This window comes from Phoenix dactylifera, chromosome 4, assembly GCF_051530095.1.
Source record: "Phoenix dactylifera cultivar Ajwa chromosome 4, Ajwa_hap1_PhDact_Kaust_v1.1, whole genome shotgun sequence".
NCBI classification, from domain to species: Eukaryota; Viridiplantae; Streptophyta; class Magnoliopsida; order Arecales; family Arecaceae; genus Phoenix; species Phoenix dactylifera.
In genome coordinates this window covers 6,587,317-6,597,035 of record NC_143193.1, presented here as the reverse complement: position 1 = coordinate 6,597,035, position 9,719 = coordinate 6,587,317, and the positions used below count along the sequence as shown (strand labels likewise).

General features: G+C 40.3%; 1 long non-coding RNA gene across 1 annotated transcript; it reads left to right on the top strand.

Moving 5' to 3' along the window:
- The first annotated feature begins 1,243 nt into the window (after positions 1-1,243).
- Positions 1,244-8,802, top strand: LOC149753621 (uncharacterized). Its single transcript, XR_016400190.1, has 2 exons — positions 1,244-7,079; positions 7,114-8,802. It is a non-coding gene; the product is annotated as an uncharacterized LOC149753621 (long non-coding RNA).
- The last annotated feature ends 917 nt before the right edge of the window (positions 8,803-9,719 follow it).

The following is a 9,719-nucleotide window of genomic DNA, read 5'->3' as shown; positions in this document are numbered from 1 at the left end:
TGGGGAGGAATCACGGGCGGCCGATTGCAGATGCTTGGGATGAGATGCGGAAGAGGGAACATCCAGCGTGCGGGATCGATGGGAGGAAGGCGTGTCATCCGGGATGCTGAAACGGAGGAGGAAATGGCCATGATGCAGATGGCTGGATCGTGCGCGGGAGGCTGGGATCACGGCTTCGGAGTGCATCCGGGAGGCTAGGGTGTCGGGTTACCCCCGCACGCATTGCGACGATCGCAGCGAAAATACACGCGCGGGGTCGTTCATCTCATGAACGTCCCTAGGAACGTAGATTTCAAAAAAATTCGGAGTTCTCTAACTCAGAAGATTATAAAATCTAAAGGATAGATTAAAATTAGTTACTTGATTAATTTTCATATCTACAAAAATAATTGTAAAGATTAAATCTTTACCTTTGAGCGGGTAGATCTTCACCGCTATCTGATGACCGTGGAAATTGGGCTCGTTTGAAGCCGCATAAGCGTCCGGTCTCTACGGGTATCCACATGAAAATCTAGATCGATCAAGGTCATGATCTCACCGGGGTGCTAGCTCCCTTACAGAGATCCCTCTTTGATGATTGGAACTCCTCCAAGCAATCAACTCTTGATTGCTTCTAAGAGGAAGAAGAAGGAGAAGGAAGAAACACTTTCTTGCCTTTCCTTTACCATGGATGAAGAAGGAGGGAAGAGAGGAACACCTTCCTCTCTTTATTTTCTTCCATGTAGCTGACCAAGAGGAAGAAGAAGACTCCATGCTTGCTGCCCCTCTTTGTGCCTTGCGGATGGAAGAAGAAGAAGGGAGAGATGGAGGCCGCTCGCCTAAAAAGAACCACCAAGAATAATCCCAAGGGGGGCTGCCCCCTTTTTATTCTTTTTAATTGAAGCCCTAGGCGTGGACTCCTCCTAGAAGTTAGGAGGAGCCGCACCAAAGTTTGGCCAAAACGGGTCTCGCGACCTGGGCATCTGGGATGCGAGTCCGGTCCATTCGGGACGCGCATCCCGACCATCCGGGATGCGGATCCCGGGAGCATCCGAGGAAGGGAGGGGGAAGAGCCCCTCCCTTCTAATCCTATTTAAATTAGGATTTAGGTGGTCCTTGGTTCATTGAATCCTAATCTAAGTAGGACCCAATTAGTCTCCCTATTTGATTCACATGAATCCTAATCTAATTAGGAGTCATCTTTATCTATTGGACCAAAATTAATTAGGACTCTAGGAATCCTAATCCAATTAGGACTCATATAATTTTAGTCCTAATCCAATTAGGACTTTTAGGAATCCTACTCCAAGTAGGACTCTAATAATTTGAAGTCCTAATCTAATTAGAAACTCTAGGAGTCCTACTTCAAGTAGGACTCTTGAACCTTATCAAATAAGATCGAGTCCAATTAATTAAGTCCAATTGATTCAATCAAATTGCAATTAATTCCTTCTTTAACTCACTAACTCTTAGTGGGTTAAACCAATTATCAATCAAATTGACAATTACAAACTATTGTGATTCCAAATCACAATCCAACCATTAGATCAATCAGATCCTCTATTGTGTGTGACCCCATAGGTTCTATTCTGTCTGATAGTGAGATATATTGTGATCCCTATCACAATATCATTGAAACTCCTTTCAATGGGTTGGAACAATTCCAACTCTTCTCATTTGGGTTTACTGATCATCAAGTGAATGCCTCTGAGTCTCACAATCCACCAGTGACGCCTAGCAGCATGTAGTGGCAATCCAGCAGAATGTAATAGATGAACCTCTAGGTGCAGTTAGCGTATGATACAGTCCCTCTATCGTGGATCCCGACAGGATGGAGGTCATGGATAACCCGTCAAACCCCATCATCTGTCATATGTAAAATTTATTCGACTCTAGTTCGAGATTGGAAAACTCTTTTTTCAAAAACTACTTTGGCCAAGGATTTACAAACTCAGTCTCATAAATCACATAGGATCTCTCCTAATCTATCAAGGTCGATAGATTCCATCTAGATGCACCCCTACTCCTACAAGGAACCTACTGCAGTCAATCTGCACCACAAGAATCCAAATGGATAGGGCTCATGTTTATGTGCTCGTCAAACTACAGCAACCTCACTATGAATAACCGAGGCATCGCAGGTCAAACGACCACTCATACAACTGCAGCATTAAGTAAGTCACTAACGAGTGGATAGACATCCAAGTGACTACTTGCTTTGGTCACGCTCAGTATCCTTGTTCTCTAACAAGCACTTGCACAATCACTTCAGTGTCCCCACACTGTGGACTCAAGACTCATCCATCTGACTAAGTGATCTGTGCACTAATCTCAGCGGATCGATCACCGTCCCTCGTGATGGATCCATCGATCAGGAGCAATTCAGGAATTAATCACCAATAACACATGCCTCAAATTCTCAACTCTTGAAAATATGCGTCATAATCTTATTAATTCCTTGGACGATTCATGGACACATAAGAACATGAATGAAAAGAAAGCCTATCCTAATAAATTCATTATTAGGTCAAGTATAAATTTATGTCCTAGAACAAAATAATGCGTCAACCAAATTGGCTTCTAGGGCATACTTCTAACAATCTCCCACTTGTACTAAAGCCAATTAGCCATAAATCTAAGCCACATCCTCTCAAAATATGCTTCAATTTTCTGCTGACTTAGCTGCTTAGTGAATGAGTCCACCATATTTTCTGTGGGGTCTACTCTCTGTACCTTTACTTATTTCTTTTCGAGGTAGTCGCGTATCAGGTTAAACCGCCGCTCTATATGCTTAGACTTCTGGTGAGACCTTGGCTCCTTAGCAAGTGCTATGGTGTCATTTTTATCGTAGTATAGTGTTATGGCATCTGATGACATTATACCTAATTCTGCAATAAAATTCTTGATTCAGAAGGTTTTTACTACACCCTTAGAGGCGGCGATATATTTAGTTTCCATGATAGAATCTGTAATGATCGGTTGTTTAGAACTCTTCTAAATTACCGAACCACCATTGCACATATTTTGATGTAGACTTTCTATCATCAATATGTGTGTATCCTTCTACCTTTAACTCTGATCTTCTCCTAAAGACCAAGAACATGTCCTCAGTTCTTCTCAAGTACTTAAGACTGTTCTTCACAGCTATCCAGTGCTCATGGCCTGGATTTGACTGATATATGCTCGTGACACTCACAGCCTGTGCTATATCAAGTCGTGTACATAGCCTGGTATACATGAGGCTCCCTATAGCCAAAGCATAAGGGATCTTAGTCATCCGCTGAATCTCTTCAGATGTATTGGGGCACATCTTCTTGGAGAGATTTATCCCATGCCTAAGGTGTAATAATCTCGTTTTAGAGATTTCCATGCCAAACCTCTTCAGCATTTTCTCTATGTACATATTCTGTGATAGGACAAGCATCCTCTTAGATCTATCTCTATAGACCTTAATTTCCAAAATATAGGATGCTTTCCTAAGGTCTTTCATGGAGAATTTCTTAGACAACCATACCTTGACCTTAGTTAGCATGGGAATATCATTTCCAACAAGAATGATATCATCCACGTACAATACAAGAAATACAATATCCCTCCCACTAACTTTCTTATAAACACATAGTTCCTCTTCATTCTTGATGAAATCAAACGATTTGATTACATCGTTGAAATGAGTTTTCCAACTCCGAGATGCTTGCTTTAGTCCATAGATGGACATTAGCAGTTTACAGACCTTGTGATCACCATCACAATATCATGATTTGTTGCAATAGCGAGCAATATTTGAATGGACTTCAGCATGACTACAGGTGAAAAGGTATCCTGATAGTCAATGCTTTCGCACTGACTATAACCTTTCGCCACTAGCCTTGCCTTATAGGTCTCTACCTTACCATCCGAACTTAATTTTCTCTTATAGATCCATTTACACCCAATAGGTACTATACCTTCTGGTGGATCTACTAAGGTCCAGACTTAGTTGGAATGCATGGAGTCAATCTTTGACTCCATTGCTTCCAGCCATCTCTTGGAATCGATGTCTAACATCGCCTCGTTGTAGGTATTGGAATCCATACCTTGATCCCTATCTTCCATGAGGAACATTTTCTCTACATCCTCTGTAAGCATACCTAAGTACCTTTTAGAAGGACGGGAGATCATACTAGATCTACGAGGTGGAGGAGGTACTGCATGTACTGGCTCGATATGAATAGGTTCTATAGGCACAATGGCTCGTTGCTCTTCAGAGACTTTTTCTTTGAGCTCAATTTTCCTCCCACTACCTTTATCAAGAAAAAACTATTTTTCATGAAGATAGCATGTCGGCTCACAAACACTTTGTGATCTCGTGGGACGAAAAATTGTATCCTAATGACTCTTAAGGATATCCATTAAAACGAGCACTAATTGTCCTATCCTCTAACTTGTCCACCTATTGTCGCTTGACTTGGGCCGGACATCCCCAAATCTTAAGATAACCAAGATTCGGCTTCTTACCAATGCCATATCTCTCGTATGGTGTGGTAGGTACGAATTTTAGAGAAAACTCTATTCAATATGTAAATAGCTGAAATATGGTATCTCTCTAAAGAAACAAGGGTAAATTAGTGAAGCTCATTATGGACCTGACCATATCCAATAGGGTCCGATTTCTCCTCTCTGACACCCCATTGAGCTGAGGTGTACTGGGAGAAGTCCATTATGAAACTATACCATTCTCTTTGAGATAATCACGAAACTCTCTATTAAGATGCTTACCTCTTCGATCCGATCGAAGAACCTTAATGAGTTTTCCTGTTTGTTTTTCTACTTCATATCTGAACTCTTTGAACTTTTCAAAAGCTTCAGATTTGTGTCTCATACACATATCCATACCGTGAGTAACCATCGGTAAATGAAGTAAAAATTATGACCCCTAGCCTGCACATCAAATGGGTCACACATGTCAGTGTGTACTAAGGTAAGTATTTCAGTGGACCTCTCCCTGTGTCCTACAAAGGGTAATTTGGCCATCTTTTCTTGAAGGCAGGATTCACAAATCGGATATGACTCGGAAGTCAATGAGCCAGAAGCCCATATTTCTCCAATTTGTTTATTTTGTCTTCTCCTATATGGCCAAGCCTGAGGTGCCACAAATACTTTAAATTTATCTCATCACTAGATCTTTTGGATCCTATTGTACTCACTATTTGCTCAAATAATTTCACAGATACATTGAAATGTAAGTGATAGAGACTGTCAATCATAAAACCACATGGAACCAATTTATTTCTCAAATAAATGGAACAACAATCTTATAAAAATCTTCCTGTGCTAAACAAGATACAGAAATCAAATTTCTGCTAGCAGCAGGTAACAGTTCTTAAGTATCCTGAGCATATCTGACATACCTTCTGAATGTGTGTCACCCTTTCTTGCTCTTTATGCTTCTTATGTATGTAGGACAGTTCCTCTTCCAATGTCCGTTCATAATGCAATGGAAACACTTTTCCTTGCAATCGGCCTTTTTCTTGGAACTTTCTTACTTGGCTCTTTCTCGGTCTTCTGCTTCTTTGCAGGCTTCTTCTTCTTCCAGGTAGACTCTTTCTTGGAAGTAGAAGCCAACTCGACAGCGAGAACTATGCCCCTTGAACTCTTCAAGGTCCCTAAGGTAGTTACCAATTTATTTAACAATTCTGTTTTGGTGCATACAGTCTTGTTCATATGATAGTTCACTATAAACTGTTCATATGAAGCTGGAAGGGATTGCGGGATCAAATCCGTTTGCAATTCCTTGTGCATGGCCATGCCGAGCTTCTCAAGCTCCTCCAAGTCCTTTATCATGGTTAGACCATGATCATGGACAGACTGCCCTTCGCGTATCTTGGCCTTGAAGAGCTTTTTGGACACTTCAAACCGTGCTGCGCGACTTTGTTCACCCTACAACTCTTACAAGTGATTCAAATGTCCTGGCAATCTTCATGTTCTCATGCTATTATGTAGCACCTAACTTTATTGTCATCGTTCGTCCACTTGTCATGTGTCTTACGCTGATCAGTGATCGGACGGACTGGTAACACGGGATGTCATGGTCTAGCATATACCCTAATTTCTTCCAATTCAAAACTATTTTGAAATTGCTGAGCCAGTCTTTATAATTGAGTTTGGTCAAACAGTTATTCTCTAGGATATGAGTTAAGAGTTTGGAAGCTGACTTTATAATCCTCAGAGAGTAAAAATTCTAGTTAGAATTTTGTACTTGAACTCTATTTATTTTAGGGACATTTAAAACAAACACCTCCCACTATTTTCTCGAATCTCTTACACTCCTCCGGTAGAGAAACGGAAACATGCGACTCTAGATTTCAAGTGGAGTGCTACGGTCCCACCAATTTACATGTCACCTTACCTAACAGTTATTGATGACATATAAACGATGAGTGTACAACTTCTTGTACAATGCTTCTCAAGCAAGTTGTAGCCAACTTGGTCTCCAAGTCATAAAGACCTCACCTAACAGTTATTGGCCCCGTTCCTTGGTTAAAACAGACCCACTATATATTCTGCAGAAATAAAGCCGTCATTGGGTCCTCACCTAACAGTTATTGGAGCCCCCAACCCTATCTTTACCCCCACTACATCTCATGTCAATAGAGAGGTCCAGTCCCCCAATGCAACGTGCCCACTGTATCCAGCCGAGACAAATCAATGCCGGAAAGACCTTAGCAGCTCTACTATGGTGGAAGACCTCTAGACTTAATATTAGATAATCTAGTCTTAGTGATTCCAACTTTGAGCTCTTCATAGGTCGTAATCGATCAATTGGCCAGGTAAGCAGGTGGGAGGTCCCCTTACTCAGAGAGTAAGGTCCTAATTAAGTAACCACCTTTAATGTTTTTCTAGACACCAATTAGAACAATTAATCAAATATGGTTAGCTCAATGTATCATTCACTCTCGACTGATTGAGGAGGTTTTAATCGATTTAGGTTTCGATTAGGGTTTACATCTTATGTAAATATAAAACTCCTTTCATATGTTATGCATTTACATCTTATGTAAATGATATATTTGTTTAGGTTTATATCCTATGTGAACATGAAACCCTTTCATATGTTATATGTTTACATCTTATGTAAATGACATATTAGTTTAGGTTTACATCTTATGTAAATGAACTAACCTATTTGGGTTTTATTTACATCCCATGTAAACATTGCTTAACATATATATACATCTCATGCATATATTAATTTTCTTTTTAAGCACAATCCTAAACAAAATTATCCTTTAATAAACATGATTCTATGATTTGATCATATCTTATGCATATCATGCAAATATCAATTTCCTTTTAAGCTTAGGCATAAATAGAAATTTATCTTTTATGATCATGAATCTTTGATTGAATCTTATCACATACTTCTTATGTAATTTCAGATCTGAAAATTTTAATTAATATGCCATCAACTGAAATTCTGATCATGCAAGATATGATTTTAATTATTGCAATCTCATTGTAATTAAAATTAATCATGCAAGATCTAGTTTTTCCAAACAAAAATCTGCATGCTGAAATCTGAAATTTCAGCACGCAGAAATTTCAGCAAGCATATAAATTTTTCAGATCTTAATTAAATCCTAATCAACCCTATCAATTTTAATCTAAATCCCATAAATGCGGCTCTGATACCACTGTCGGGTTACCCCTGCACGCGTTGCGAAGATCGCAGCGGAAATACACGCACGAGGTCGTTTATCTCATGAACGTCTCTAGAAACGTAGATTTCAAAAAAATTCGGAGTTCTCTAACTCAGAATATTATAAAATCTAAAGGATAGATTAAAATTAATTACTTGATTAATTTTCAGACCTACAAAAATAATTGTAAAGATTAAATATTTACCCTTGAAAGGGTAGATCTTCACCGCTATCTGATGACCGTGGAAATTGGGTTCGTTTGAAGCCGTACAAGCGTCCGGCCTCTACGAATATCCACACGAAAATTTGGATCGATCAAGGTCATGATCTCACCGGGGTGCTAGCTCCCTTATAGAGATCCCTCTTTGATGGTTGGAACTCCTCCAAGCAATCAACTCTTGATTGCTTCCAAGAGGAAGAAGAAGGAGAAGGAAGAAACACTTTCTTGCCTTTCCTTTACCATGGATGAAGAAGGAGGGAAGAGAGGAACACCTTCCTCTCTTTATTTTCTTCCATGTAGCTGACCAAGAGGAAGAAGAAGACTCCATGCTTGCTGCCCCTCTTTGTGCCTTGCAGATGGAAGAAGAAGAAGGGAGAGATGGAGGCCGCTCGCCTAAAAAGAACCACCAAGAATAATCCCAAGGGGGGCTGCCCCCCTTTTTATTCTTTTTAATTGAAGCCCTAGGCGTGGACTCCTCCTAGAAGTTAGGAGGAGCCGCACCAAAGTTAGGCCAAAATGGGTCTCGCGACCTGGGCATCTAGGACGCGAGTCCCGTCCATCCGGGTCGCGCATCCCGGCCATCCGAGATGCAGATCTCGGTGTTGGAAATCGTGTCCTAAATCCAATTAATTGTTGATTGTAAATGTATTTGAATTAATTATAAATAATATGATATTTATTCATCACCAGAACATCTTCACAAACTCCGATGTGATGAAGTCCTTAGGACTGCTTTGTGTAATGAAATATGATTTTGTCACACAAGTCCTTAAATGTTCATGACCGTATGATATACTATTAATAGGACGATAGTATTATCGGGCGTAGGTCATTGTGTATCATATTAGTTGGTTGTCTTCCAAACCTAAGAGTATAGAGATACTAGTATGGTATACAGGTGAATGGTAGTGTACGTTCACTGAACGTGACCAATTGATGGACTCTCTCTTCTCAAGAGCTGTTCCGAGTGGATATGGGTATATGTATCCTTTAGACCTGAGATTGCAACCGGTGGCTTGCAAGCAACTCACTGTACTTTGGTGCCGGACTACCTGGATTTTTAATCCAGCGACGAAGGGTTTCTAGGTTCAGTCAAGTACTCGTGGTAGTTAGTTGCACATCAAGATGGGATTGACCTCCCTTAGAAATAAGGGTGAATGCCTTCTGTTTCCAATTAAGTAGTACCCTGGTCAGGAAAAGTCAAATCACTATCACTTGACTTATTGAATTGAAACATATTTCTGGATGGATCGTTTCAGAGTAGACAGACTCTGAACCCACCCTGGGCATTTTCTAGTCAAGAGGATGAATTATGCGGTAACCATAGTCCATAGGTTCAAGAATGTTGCTTTGCATCTATTCGGCCTATCCGGTCGTCGGGTTCCATTGCTAGATGGTTACTCGATTAGTGCAGGAAGTGTTCTTTTACTATCGGCTTAAGTTAGAACCTGTGAGGTCACACACTTAGAGATTTCTGGATTGATCAAATGGCTGATTGAAGATTGAGAATCGTCTAGAGGTAAAATAGTCAATGTGATTGACTGATTGCCCTAAGCAATTGTTGCTTGGAGAAGTTAATTGGTGATTGGATCACTGATTAGACTCAATTTGATTGAGTAATAGAGATTGGGCTTGACCAAATTCAAATATGATTTGAAATTGGTAAAACCGTAATTGACACCAAAATTGATTTGGTGAAAATGTCTAATTTGCCCCCAACCAAATCAGATTTGGCTTGAGTCAAATTGGATTAAAATCAATTATCAACCTAGCATGACTAGCACTTCCTTCCCTATATGGGACCCACATACGGTATGAGGGACCCACGTCCTGCTTAGGTG